Here is a 13,774-nt window from a genome sequence, read left to right on the forward strand (position 1 = left end):
AAAAAAAAAAAATTAAAAATTAAAAAAAGAAAAGGCCATCTTGATTGTTTATCTCCAGTGAATCAGGAAGAAGGAAGGAAAAGAGAAGCCTCAATATCAGATGGAACTTGGGGTACTAAAGCTTCAAGGTGGATGAGTACATATACCAAAGTTCCTCTGGACGTCATTAGGGTGAGATTCTACTTTTCTGTGTGACCCAAACAGCACTGGGTTTGAATCTACCAGGAGGCAAACACCAGGCTGTGTTTGTTCTACTGAGCAACTGTCTTATTCTAGAGAAGCTATAAATAATAAAAGATATAATGTGTAGAATCCCATTATGTTATCATGTCACTTCAATTTATTTAATCCTCACAATTACCCTAACAAGGAGTTTGTTAACCTGTTTTTTGTGACATCCATCTACACTCATCATGTTGACAGTGAACTAAATTCATCTTCTCTGATAAACCTGCAGCCTATCTGGATTGGGGGAAAAAGGAAAACAAACTCAGGCTCATCCATACTGTGACTTGCAGGGAACTGCAAGTAATCCACCAAAAAAACAAAGCCAGATAGATCACTACATTTTCTAGATAAACACAGGTGTCATCTGACCAGATTGGTGATTTACAAAGATAAGGCTGGATGCAACATAGGGAATAAACTAGAAACGGGGAGGAACTGTTAAGAGACTGCTATCTCCTCTGTTCTCTCCATTCCAATCTAGTTTCTCATTGCACAATGACCCCAGGCCATTTGTACTACTCACCTGAATTTCATACTTAACATATCTAGAAGCAAGCTTGTCATTATCCTCAGGGAATCATTTGTCCCTTGGACTTCCTAATCTGCATCAGTGGCCACAAGTATCATGTTCTTAGTCACAAAGGCTCAAAACCTCAAAATAGCTCTTGGCTCTCGGCTCTTTCTTGCTTCATCTTCTTTCAGTCTCTTGTCAAAGCCTGGCTGTCTGCTCTTTCATAATAAGGTTCTTTATTTCAACTCCTACTGTTACCAAAACTTTTCTAAGTTTTAAACAAATTTGAAGGGGTGGCTGCTTCTATATAATGACTCTGGAAGTCAGAAAGAGGCAATTATTGCAGAGAACTCCAAAATAGACACAGAGCTCACAACCCGGCCTTCTCCTTTGCACAGCCTCCTCTTTTGCTCATCTGAGTCTGCATTTTGCCTGATACTTACTTTAACTGGCTCCATAAGAAGACAAGGGGAGAAGAGGGAAGGAAAATGAGAGGGGAAAAATGAGAAAAACTCCCTTGTAAATTGACTGGGACCAAATTGATCTGGAACGTTCTGTCTGAAGCAGGATAGTTTGTCTCCATCAGTGCTTTTGCGCAACATAAATTGAGTGTCTTTTTAAGCAATTTTTTTTGAGTGTTTACAATGTGTTTGGCATTGTTCTAAATTTGTTATATATTAGCTCATTAATCCTCAAAAAGCCCCTATAAGGAAGGCACTGTTACTATTCTTATTTCACAGATGAGGAAACCAAGGAGCAAGAAGCTTAAAAGGTCACACAGCTGATAAAAATAAAACCAGAATTTGAGCCAGAAACCTGCAGTTCAACTCTTGAGCCCAGCACCCAAGTATCATTCTATTGTTGCACTAGTTCCTGAAATTTACATGACTCTCCTCCAGCCCCTTCTATTCCTTGTTAAATCAAGTTTAGCCTAAAGCTGCCTCCTTACATATTTTAAATTTGGCCTAAAGGTTTTTCTGTACATCGCAAACTGTAACAAGTGGAGGTGTAAACAGACAGACAGCAGCCTACTCTTGTGCCAATCTCTGAGTTTTGGCTAATCAAATGTGGCCAACTGTTGAAAACCATCTTCAAATAAGGCAAACATCAAGCTGTAACCAATCGCACTGTTTCTGTTCCTCACTTCCATTTTCTGTATGTCACTTTCCTTTTTCTGTCCCTAAGTCTTCTGCCACGTGGTTGTGCTGGAGCCCCTGAGCCTACTCCGGCTCAGGAGGCTGCCTGATTTACAAATTGTTCTTTGCTCAATTAAACTCTGTTAAATTTAATTTGGCTGAAGATTTTCTTTTCTTTTTCTTTCCTTTTTTTTTTTTTTTTGAGACAAGAGTTTCACTCTTGTTGCCCAGGCTGCAGTGCAATGGCGCAATCTCAGCTCACCGCAACCTCCGCCTCCCAGGTTCAAGCAATTCTCCTGCCTCAGCCTCCTGAGTAGTTGGGCTCACAGGCATTGCCACCACGCTCAGCTAATTTTTTGTATTTTTAGTAAAGAAGGAGTTTCTCCATGTTGGTCAGGCTGATCTCGAACTCCTGACCTCAGGGGATCCACCCGCCTCAGCGTCCCAAAATGCTGGGATTACAGGCGTGAGCCACTGCACCCGGCTGAAGCTTTTATTTTTTTAGCATCCTCCATCTCCCCTACTTCTGGGCTTCCTTGTTCACCTGCCTCCACATCCAGACATCATTCAGAAGTGATGACTCACTCTCTCTTTGATCATCTGAATTCCTGTAGCAATTTATCTCTTAGAGTACTTCTTACTTTCAGTCTGGTGTAACCTACTCCTATCCTCCAGCCCTGGAGGTACCTCCAGGTATTTCTAGGTGTTGCCAAAAAAGGAACCACTTGTACTTACAATGGAGCCTACTGGCAGCAGCTCCCTCAAGCAAGGCACCCTCTCCCCACCTAAAGCAGGACTCTGCTTGGCTCAGGGGTTCCCTGCTTTGTCCACAGGCGGCTGCATCAAAGTGGCCAGAATTAGCACTTCCCCTTTGATCCATTCATCCAGGGGCCAACCCTGTACCACTTGCTACTCTGGCCCTGGGGATATCTGTGATCACAACGAGAAGAAAATTCCTTCCTGAAGAGTTTTCATTTAGTAAAGAGTCAGGTAATAAATATAAGAATAAAGAAAATACACAGTATGTTAAAAGATGTAAGTGCTGTGAAGAGTAGTAAACTAGGGTAAGAGGATGGAAATGCCTTTGGGGGTAGGGGGAGTTGCAATTTTAAGTGAGTGGTCAGGGTGAACCTCTGAGATATTTAAGCAAGAGTGGCAGGAAGTGAGAGAGCTGACCAAGTGGATATGCTCCATGGAAAGGGAAGAGCTGATGCCAAGCCCTGCAAGGGAGCCCCTGGGTGTGGTGGAGGCCAGGGACACAGGGAGAGTAGAGAACAGGTATGGCCATGCACGCCCTGTAAGAACTGCTGCTCCAAGTTAACTAGGTAGTCATTGTAGGATTTCAAGGACAGGAGTAACAGGACCTAAGTTGTAAAAGGAATCCCAGCACTTTGGGAGGCTGAGGAGGGTGGATCAGTTGAGGTCAGGAGTTCGAGACCAGCCCAGCCAACATGGTGAAACCTTGTTTCTACCAAAAATACAAAAAGTAGCTAGGTGTGATGGCGGGTGCCTGTAATCCCATCTACTCAGGAGGCTGAGGCACAAGAATCACTTGAACCTGGGAGGCGGAGGTTTCAGTGAGCTGAGATGGCGCCACTGCACTCCAGCCCGGGTGACAGAGTGAGACACTGTCTCCTAAATAAATAAATACATAAAAGGATGACTTTCCAGGCAGAAGTGCAATACCACTTTCAATGTGTGCTCAAGAATGTTAAATAAGACCCATCAACTGGTTGCAGGTTTTTCTGCAGCCATGGCCAGCTGTAAATGTGTAGGCAAAAGTAAGTGGAGGTTTGGATTTGCTAAGATGGAACAAAGAAGGGAGAGGAGTAAGGAGTTTGAGGGTGTTAAGATCCTGCAGAGCACGCAGAGAATATTTTTTGGACCCCAGTGTGGGCTGTTAGGGCAATAATTCTTCCCACTTCTATTTTGATTCCTCTTTTTCCCCCTAGACCCCGACAAGTACCTTGACCCAGAGATGAAGTCTATCAGATTTCAAAGTGGTACTCAGAATCTCAATCTTCCTCTAATTATTAAATTTTGTTGCAGGTAATATGTCCACTTTTCTGTACATGTTTAATTTTCCTTACAAGACTGCAAGTTTTAAAGGGAAGAAGCACTAATTCTTATTCATCTGTTTCCTCTCAGCAGAGGGTCTCTCTGCACTGGAATCACTTGGCAACTTTTACAAATCATGATGTCTGGGTCCACCCCTAGAGAATTGGCCTTGAGTGCAGCCTGGGGTACTGGGCTCTTAAGAAACCTCAGATGAGCCGGGCGCGGTGGCTCAAGCCTGTAATCCCAGCACTTTGGGAGGCTGAGACGGGCGGATCACGAGGTCAGGAGATCGAGACCATCCTGGCTAACGCGGTGAAACCCCGTCTCTACTAAAAATACAAAAAACGAGCCGGGCGAGGTGGCGGACGCCTGTAGTCCCAGCTACTCCGGAGGCTGAGGCAGGAGAATGGCGTGAACCCGGGAGGCGGAGCTTGCAGTGAGCTGAGATCCGACCACTGCACTCCAGCCTGGGCGACACAGCGAGACTCCGTCTCAAAAAAACAAAAACAAAAAAAAAGAAACCTCAGATGATTCTGATGGGCACCAAGGTTGGAAGCCTCAAGACTATATTATAAAGCAGTGTCTCACATATAGAAGGTAATTCATAAATAATTAATAATTTATTTAATAAATAATTAATAAATAATGGTTGGGAAATAGTAATGAATGGGCCTGGGAAACAGCTTTTCAGCTAGCCTCCTGAACTCAGGTATATTTTTCCCCAGTAGGTCATCTTGGACACTCGCTTCTGCAAAACTAAGCTTGGAATTCACATGAAAACTTCTCCCTCGGGCTGGGCGCGGTGGCTCAAGCCTGTAATCCCAGCACTTTGGGAGGCGGAGGCTGGCGGATCACGAGGTCACGAGATCGAGACCATCCTGGCTAACATGGTGAAACCCCATCTCTACTAAAAATACAAAAAATTAGCCGGGCGAGGTGGCGGGCACCTGTAGTCCCAGCTACTCGGAGGCTGAGGCGGGAGAATGGCATGAACCCGGGAGGTGGAACTTGCAGTGAGCCGAGATTGCGCCACTGCACTCCAGCCTGGGTGACACAGCGAGACTCCGTCTCAAAACAACAACAACAACAACAACACAACAACAACAAACTTCTCCCTCAAAAACTTCCTGCATTTCTTTATCATCTGCAATAGTGGCTCCCACACTTTGGTCCACAGGCTGGACCATCTGAAGAACTTTAAAATATGGCAGGTTCTAGGGCTTCAAACCTCATTGAGTTTCTGATGTAGTCACTGAGAAGCCCAGACGTCTGCATTCCTATGGAGCTCCCTTCAGGATCCTCAGAAATACGACTAGGGTGAGAATTCTCGATCTACAAGATAAAACCCAATCTCCTTTCCCAGTTGTCAGATTTCTCCACCATACATTCCTATTCGATTTGCAATCCTTTATTTCTGTATAATTCCAACCCAAATAGAAAATTAACCCAATGTTCATTATGGTGCCACTGCTTCCTAATTTTGTTCATGTTGTGCCTTCACCTCAGCTGACCCTTCTGGACCTGGTTCAAATCCTACTACTTCCTCCACAAAGCCATCCAGTTCATTACAGCCCAGTGATGTAACCCGTCTTGCCTAACCAAAGCATCGCTTATTGGCGTAATTACTGCCTTTGATTTAACTTGTTATGAAATCATGTGCTGTGTGTCTGATGAAGCTATTAGCTTCTATAAGATGAGGGTAATTCTTCCATACCTCTTGTTATCCTAACTATAGTAAGAAAATGAATGGATGAAGGAGTCTATAGCATGTACAAAAATTTCCTTAGCATTTCCTCAAGTCTTTTTCTAATTGTCACAATTGAATTATCATAAAATGACTCCAACTATCTTTTAGGAAAGGCATAGCTATCATAAAATGAAGCTGTGAAGATAAGTTGTGTTTTGTTTGTTGTGTTTTTAATGTCTCCCTTTTGATAATCACTATGTATGAAGTACCACAGATAAGCTAACACACCGTAGCTATTGCAATAAATTTTTTTTTATAAACAGTAAATGTGCATTGGGTCACATATGCTTTCTGAAGCTTTTATTTTATATTCTCCTTGAGCAGTATTAGTCATTTTACATATTTTATTTCCACTAATTACACTTTCTGGTTCCTATAATCCAAAGAATGCTGCTAATATTTTTCATTTCTGATTCTACGAAAATTTTAAAATAATTTTAAGGTTTTTATTGACCTAATAACTCTGCAGTGTTCCACTGCAATAATAAACCCTCATTTAGGGGCTTAGCAGGATCTATACATGTCTAACTTTTTAGTTGTGATAGAATAAAAAACACCCATTTTAAAGGCTTTTAGTGTCATAACAGGAAAAACACACTACACATCACTATTTACCCAGGGGCTACTAGGAGACCAAATCTCTATTTTATAGGAAGAATTCTGGAGGAAGTTTTTGTTGTATTAAAGGCTACTGTGCACAAAATGCTGTACGGGTTTCTATTCTAGTTTTACACAAAGGTGATACTTGCAATCTATTATACATTATTACCTATGTTGATGAAAAGAGTCAAACTCTGTAAAATGCCTGAAGAGATTTATTCTGAGCCAAATCTAAGTGGCCATGGCCCATGACACAGCGCACAGGAGGTCCTGAGAACATGTGCCCAAGGTGGTTGGGGTGCAGCTTGGTTTTATACATTTGAGGGAGGCACGAGACATCAATCAAATACATTTGGGAAATACACTGGTTGGGTCCAGAAAGGCAGAACAATTTGAGGGAAGTGGGGGCTCCCAGGCTATAAGTAAATTTAATAAATATTTTCTGGTTGACAATTGGTTGAGTTTGTCTAAAGACCTGGGATTAATGGAAAGGAAAAGTTCAGGTTAACATGGGGAGACAGGTTGGGCACATTGGCTCACGCCTGTAATCCCAGCATTTTGGGAGGCTGAGGCAGGCAGATCACGAGGTCAGGAGTTCGAGACCAGCCTGGCCAACATGGTGAAACCCCATCTTTACTAAAAATACAAAAACTAGCCGGGCGTGGTGGCAGGCGCCTGTAATCCCAGCTACTCAGGAGGCTGAGGCAGGAGAATCCCTTGAACCCAGGAGGCTGAGATCATTTCAACTATCTTTTAGGAAAGGCAGAGCTATCATAAAATGAAGCTGTGAAGATAAGTTGTGTTTTTTTTGTTGTGTTTTTAATGTCTCCCTTGTGATAATCACTATGTATGAAGTACCACAGATAAGCTAACACACCTAGCTATTGGCTATAGCCAATAGTGCAATATGACATTGCCCTCCAGCCTGGGAACAGAGTGAGACTCCATCTCAAAACAGAACAAACAAAAAGAAGATTGTGGAGATCAAGGTTCTTTCGAAGTCTCATAGTGGCTGCCCTTAGTGAATAGATGACAAACGTTTCCTAATCAGACCTTTAAAAGGTGTTAGAATCTCAGTTAATCTCTTCAGGGTTGGAAGGGCCTGGAAGAAAAAGATCTAGCTATGTTAACAGATTCTTTTTTTTTTTTTTTTTTTTTTTTTGGGGCCGAATCTCGCTCTGTCACCCAGGCTGGAGTGCAGTGGCGCGATCTGGGCTCACTGCAAGCTCCGCCTCCCGGGACTCCGGGCGCCCGCCACTTCGCCCGGCTAGTTTTTTGTATTTTTTTTTAGTAGAGACAGGGTTTCACCATGTTAGCCAAGATGGTCTCGATCTCCTGACCTCGCGATCCGCCCGTCTCGGCCTCCCAAAGTGCTGGGATTACAGGCTTCAGCCACCGCACCCGGCCGAGATTCTTTACAGGTGCACATTTTCCCTCACAAAGGATGGCTTTGCAGTACCATTTCAAAATATGGCAAAGCAACACGTTTTGGGGTAAAATAATTTTGTTTTTTTCTTTGTCACATAATGTTATGCCAGAGACAGATTGGAAAGTAAAGTCATGATATATAGGGTTAAATAAAACCCATCTGATGAGAATTTATGGTTTGAAGGGCATGAGTCTCTAGACCCCTTAAATAGAAACTTGGGCAAAATAAAATAATCAGAGTTTAGTCCTCACCCATAAACTTCATGAAAACAGAAGTCATAATTTGCTTGTTCAGTGTTTTATCTTATTCAGTGCTGAACATAGGGCCTGGTCATAGTAGGTGTGCGGTGAACACTGGTTGGCTCACTGTTTGTTAGGCATCGGTGGGTAAGAGCCAGAGAAGAGAGGGACAAGACGAGGAGGCAGCATGTGAGTGGAGACTGTGATTATCTCAAGTCCAACTACTTGCATTTTACAGGCAACCAGTTACAAATTGGCTTGACCATGGCGGCTGGAATGTACCTGTATCTTTGTGTGAGCTTTGAAAGCAGAATATTACATGTAAATCAAGGAATCTGGATTCTAAGCACTTACCAATTAGCCACACAATGAAGAAAACTCTGTGTGTGTGTGTATATGTGCATGCGTATGTGTGCATGTATCTGTGCGTGTGTGTGTATATGTGTGTGTGCATGTATCTGTGCGTGTGTGTGTGTATATGTGTGTGTGCATCTATCTGTGCATGTGTGTGTGTGTGGGTGTGAGAGAGAGCCAGAGAGAGACAGAGATAAATCACTAGTCACAGAGTACTCTCTGTGCTGAATATAAACAAATTTAGGGTGTGAAAGGTGGGCCCAGATAGCTGGGTTAAAACAAAGAAAGAGAAACAAATGGGTAGCCAACTTGTTCTGCACAAGAAAGAAAGAGGCATGTAGATAAGGAGAAGAGAAGGAGGACAGAGAAAAGAAGAGAGAGGAAAGTCTAGCCAACATGCAGGAGGCTGGAGGGAGCTTCCTGTGAGAAATTCCAAACAGCAGGAAGGCTGAAAGCCTTTGGAAAGAATGTCTACTATTCAGCTTTAATCCCCATGTTTTGCTGTGGCATAAGCCTCCCCCACTGCATCCCAAAACCTTCAGTGGTCGGCTGGAAATAAATTTGCCTGCCTTGGGTCATATACCCTCAAGGAAATGAACTACCAAATGCAGGATGATGGAGTTAAAAAATAAATCAGAGAATACAGACAGGGGCTTAGTTCTATAGGTGGGGTGGTAGAAAAAGAGAACAGCCAAGGCATTGAAAAATGAGTCGTAAATGTAAAATAATCCGCAATCAGGTGAGCAGGACCTGTGAGGCAGAGTGGTCTCAATAATGTAAACATCCAGGATTTGGCAGAAAACTTGGCCCTTTTAATAAATTGGGATATGGAATCTCAGCTTATTTTATCAACATCTGGAAGGCAGAGTGACCTCAAATGCCATCTGGGTTCCAATTCTTTAGCTTCCCCCTCAAATGCCTGGTTGCTGAGGATGTCCAAGTGCCAACCCTCAGAGCCCTGATTTTAGAAATAAAAGGCCAGTATTTCTCATGCATATGATGAGGCATAAATATTTAAGAGGGAGGTTTTTGTGATTTTGTGGAATGTTTTCAAGTTCTTTGCAACTCTGAACAAATGCTTTCCGCTCATTTTATATCCAGTTTGTTAGTGAACAAAATAGAAGGACTTCTCCGGGGTTTTAGATCTTTCTATCATAATCCTCAATATCCTAATGTTTCATTCATTTATTTAATAAGTACGCATTTAGCATCCACTATGGACTGGAAATTGTTCTAGATATGAGTAATGAACAGAAAACACTGCTTGCCCAAGGGGAGCTTAAGTCCAGAGCAATAGTTCCAGAACTTGGCTTCTCATCAGAATTGTCACAGAGCTTTACAAAAAGAAAGACTCCAAAGAATCCACACAGACCTACTCTACCAGGAATCTCCTTTCCATCCCCATACCTTTAGATTTTTCACCAAGCAAGAGTAGGTTGAGGAATGAAAACAGGCCAGATGGGGGAAACGGAACAGGAAGAATGCCATGAGCACTTTCCTGGAGCTGTGATTCCAGCACATTATCTGAGGATTGGCTGAGTTCAGGCTAGGTCTTCTCAAAATCCTGCCCATTAACCACAGCGAGATAACGTTTCATACCCACAGAATGGCCTAACTAACATGATGGATACTAATGGGTATTGGCAAAGATGTGGAGAAATTGGATACCTCAAACATTGGTAGTAGGGATGCAAAATAGTGTAGCTACTTTGGAAAACATTCTAGCAGTTCCTCAATAAGTTAAATATGGAGTTTTCATATGACCTAGCAATTCCACTTACAGCATACACCTAAGAAGAATAAAAACACATGTCCACACAAAACTTTGGATATAAATGTTCATATCAGCATCATTCATAACCAAAAAGAGGAAAGAACTCAAGTGTCCTTCAACTGTTGAATCAGTCAAGAAAGTATTGGATATCACGCAATGGAATATTATTCCACCATAAGAAGGTACTGATAGGCCAGGCGCGGTGGCTCAAACCTGTAATCCCAGCACTTTGGGAGGCCGAGAAGGGCGGATCACGAGGTCAGGAGATCGAGACCATCCTGGCTAACATGGTGAAAACCCGTCTCTACTTAAAAAAAAAAAAAAAAAAAGTTACAAAAAACTATCCGGGCGAGGTGGCGGGCGCCTGTAGTCCCAGCTACTCGGGAGGCTGAGGCAGGAGAATGGTGTAAACCCGGCAGGCGGAGCTTGCAGTGAGCTGAGATCCGGCCACTGCACTCCAGCCTGGGTGACAGAACGAGACTCCGTCTCAAAAAAAAAAAAAAAAAACAGAAAGTACTGATAGATGCTATAACATGGATGAACCTTGAAATATTATGTTAAGTAAAAGAAGAAAGTCACAAAACCCCACATATTAATGATTCCACTTATATGAAGTGTCCATAAGGGGCAAATCCATTAGAAAAAAAGGAAATTAGTGGTTACTAGGGGTTGTGGGGAAGACAGAATGGGTAATGACTGCTCATAGCTATGGGGTTTCTTTTTGGGGTGATAAAAAGGTTTTAAAATTAGTGCATATGTTTGTACAATCTTATGATATACTAAAACCACTAAATTGTACACCTTGAAAGGGTAAATATTATGGCATGTGAATAACATCTCAATTAAATATATGTATTAAAAAATTTTAATGGCATAATAAAAAAAAAAAAATCCTGCCTGCCCATGCTATGGAGGAAGCATTGAATGGGGAAAAGAAAGTTCTTAAATTATGAACTCCTAGATTTTGAGGGCATGGATTATGTGTTATTTGTCTTTGTAAGAACAGTAATTATTATGCTTCCTAGCCCATATACTGCTTCTGTAAGGAAGCTTCATATTATCAATATGAAAAACGAGACTCAGACTCACCTAACTAATAAAGGAATTATTGGTCCATTTGACTGAAAAAGTGCAGATTTTACTTCAGGTGAAGATTGGTCTGCAAGGACCCAATTACTTTTCATGCCTCAATTCTGTTCTTATAAAACTGACCCATGGCTTGATTTCTTCTTGTTCCTAAGATGATTTCCAGTAATTTCTAGAGCTACAAACTTCCTTATTTAAGTCCCTGGTAGCCTACTCAAAGTCCAGGAAGTGATAACTGATGACCTTTACTGTGCTGACTTTGGTCTTTCACCATAATAAAATGAATCACTGAATCCAGGAGGAGAATGTAAAACAAACAAACAAAAAGAAAAAGTAAAGGAGCAAAGCTGAATTTATTTTCTTGCCAGGAGAAAGAGAGTCCCTCCTCATTCAAGCATGGCTAAAAGAAAAAAAGAATGGATCTACAGAACCAAGCAAGGGGGTATTTATTCTACATTAGAAAGGATTCTAGGCTTTACGTATCAATCATTTTTCGGAAGGGTAGAGGAGAAAATTGAAAATTCCTCTTTTTTTTTTTAAAGGGACGACATTTATTCCTTTTCCAAATGTTACAGTAAAACCAGGTGGAAGAGAATGGTTTTAGCAGTTAGAAAAAAAAAAAAAAAGTACAAATCTGGGGTTTGGCCATTAAAAGTTATTTACAACAATGGGAGAAAAAAAGACAACAAGAAGTTGTTTCACATTACAGACCTCCCCCCACCCCAAAGCCTAATACTTGCTTACCAAGTCAAAAAAGAGACACAGTTGATTCACAAGCTGGAGGTTTGAACTTGAGTAAGACATTTATAAAAACCTAGACGGGGCAGTGTCCTCCCCAGCCCAGGTGCCACTAGGCACAGCACAAGAGACTAAAAACAACAGGGGGAAGGCTGGACACTCAAGGTTTGGGAGTATAAGCACCCCACTTCTGGCTCAGGGATTTGGGGAGTAGGATAAACAAAACCTACTTGGAAAAGAATCGGGGAAGAAAAACCAACAACTGCCTTATGCAGGGGTGGGGACAGGGAAGGAGGTAGGGCTAGGGACAGGAGCATTTCACATCACTAACCTAACTTGGGAAGCTGTAAGGGACCATCTTCAACTGGCCTTAGAACCAGATGGCTGATGGGAGAATCCACAGGAGGGAGAGAAGGAAAGGGAACCTGGCTGGGAGGAGGCAATAGCCCCTTCCTTTCTGGGCACAGGAAGGCAGCCAGGGCACCAGGTCCAGGCAGTGACCTCATAAGGACAGCACAGTTTTTGCAGCTTAGAGATCACCCACCTGCCCCCACCTAGCTACTCATTCTGCTCAGCGCTGGCTGGTGTAGGGCCACTCTCCGGCCCCGAGGGAGTGGATGGCTCTGTAGCCTGGGGCCCTGCCTCTTCTTCTGAGGCCACACTAGCCTCTGCCCCCTTGGCCTGGGGTTCCTGGCTCTCAGGGGTGGCTGCGGCCTTCCCTTCCTGGGCAGTGCCCTCGTCGCTGCAGGCACCGATCTCCCCCTGCTCCTGCTCTTCCTCTGTGGGTGAGGAGGCAGAAGAATCACCCCCACCCTCCTTCCGATTTCTCTTGAAGGACAGGCCGCTCAATTTGAAAGGCTTCTTGAAAGAGAATTTCTTCTTCTTCTTGGGGGTCTCCTTGGGGGGGACCTCCCCCTTGGCCTCAGCACCCTGGCTAGGGGGGTGCTGGCTCGATGGCATCGCCAGTGGCCCCGGCTGCCTCATCTGTTCCGTTCACGGGGGCGACTCCCCTTCACCCTTGGGGGATAAGTCTCCATTGCTTTTCACGTGGCCATTCTCCTGGCCGTTAGCCTTCGCGGGGGAAGCGCCTGCTGCCTCCTCGGCGATCACGTCGCCCCGGGGAGCCTTGGAGCTCTGGCTGCCCATGATGGGGGTCTGCTGGGGGGCGCTCGGACGAAAATTCCTCTTTTTGATGTGATCCATTTTTAAAACTGATGTGACAAAGTGCCACAACAAAGAGACTGGTTTTCAAAGAGATCTCGGGTGAGACATTTCCGGCTCTGTTTGGCTCATGTGGCTGGCACCTTTCCATGTGCAAGACTAGGGCTTAGCAGTTTTCTTTTTTAACAGTGATAAACACATATTGTTCTAAACCAGTGAGGGTCTATCCCTGGGTACTGGGTGGGGCCAATCCCACCATCATGGCTTTCTGTGAGAAAAAAGAATGAAGAGATGATTGTTGGAGAGGTGGTCACGTGCACCGCACTCTCCCTGAGGGCTTTGCAGCATTTAGTCAAAAAGACAGTAAGATAATAAGGACCATCTTGACAACAGGTTCAAAGGAAGACAAGTACTAAAGTTACTAGAATTTTTTTTGAAAACCCCCAGGTCTCTTGCAGAGGGTTTTCTTGGCAAAAGACAACCATAAAATGTGCCAGGTTTTTTATTTTTTTAACTTCTTCTCTTTTTTGAGACAGAGTTTAGCTTTGTTGCCCAGGCTGGAGTGCAGTGGTATGATCTCTGCTCACTGCAACCTCTGCCTCCTGGGTTCAAGCGATTCTCCTGCCTCAGCCTCCTGAGTAGCTGGGATTACAGGCATCCGCCACCACGCCTAGCTAATCTTTGTATTTTTAGTAGAGATGGGGTTCCGCCAT

General features: G+C 43.4%; 1 pseudogene across 1 annotated transcript; it reads right to left on the reverse strand.

The window, feature by feature from the left end:
• Positions 1-11,689: 11,689 nt before the first annotated feature.
• LOC111527591 lies at positions 11,690-13,236 on the reverse strand (annotated as a pseudogene). Its single transcript, XR_002726716.1, has one exon. The product of XR_002726716.1 is annotated as an MARCKS-related protein pseudogene (transcript).
• Between the last annotated feature and the right edge of the window lie 538 nt (positions 13,237-13,774).

Source organism: Piliocolobus tephrosceles, chromosome 18 (assembly GCF_002776525.5).
Source record: "Piliocolobus tephrosceles isolate RC106 chromosome 18, ASM277652v3, whole genome shotgun sequence".
Lineage (NCBI taxonomy): Eukaryota > Metazoa > Chordata > Mammalia > Primates > Cercopithecidae > Piliocolobus > Piliocolobus tephrosceles.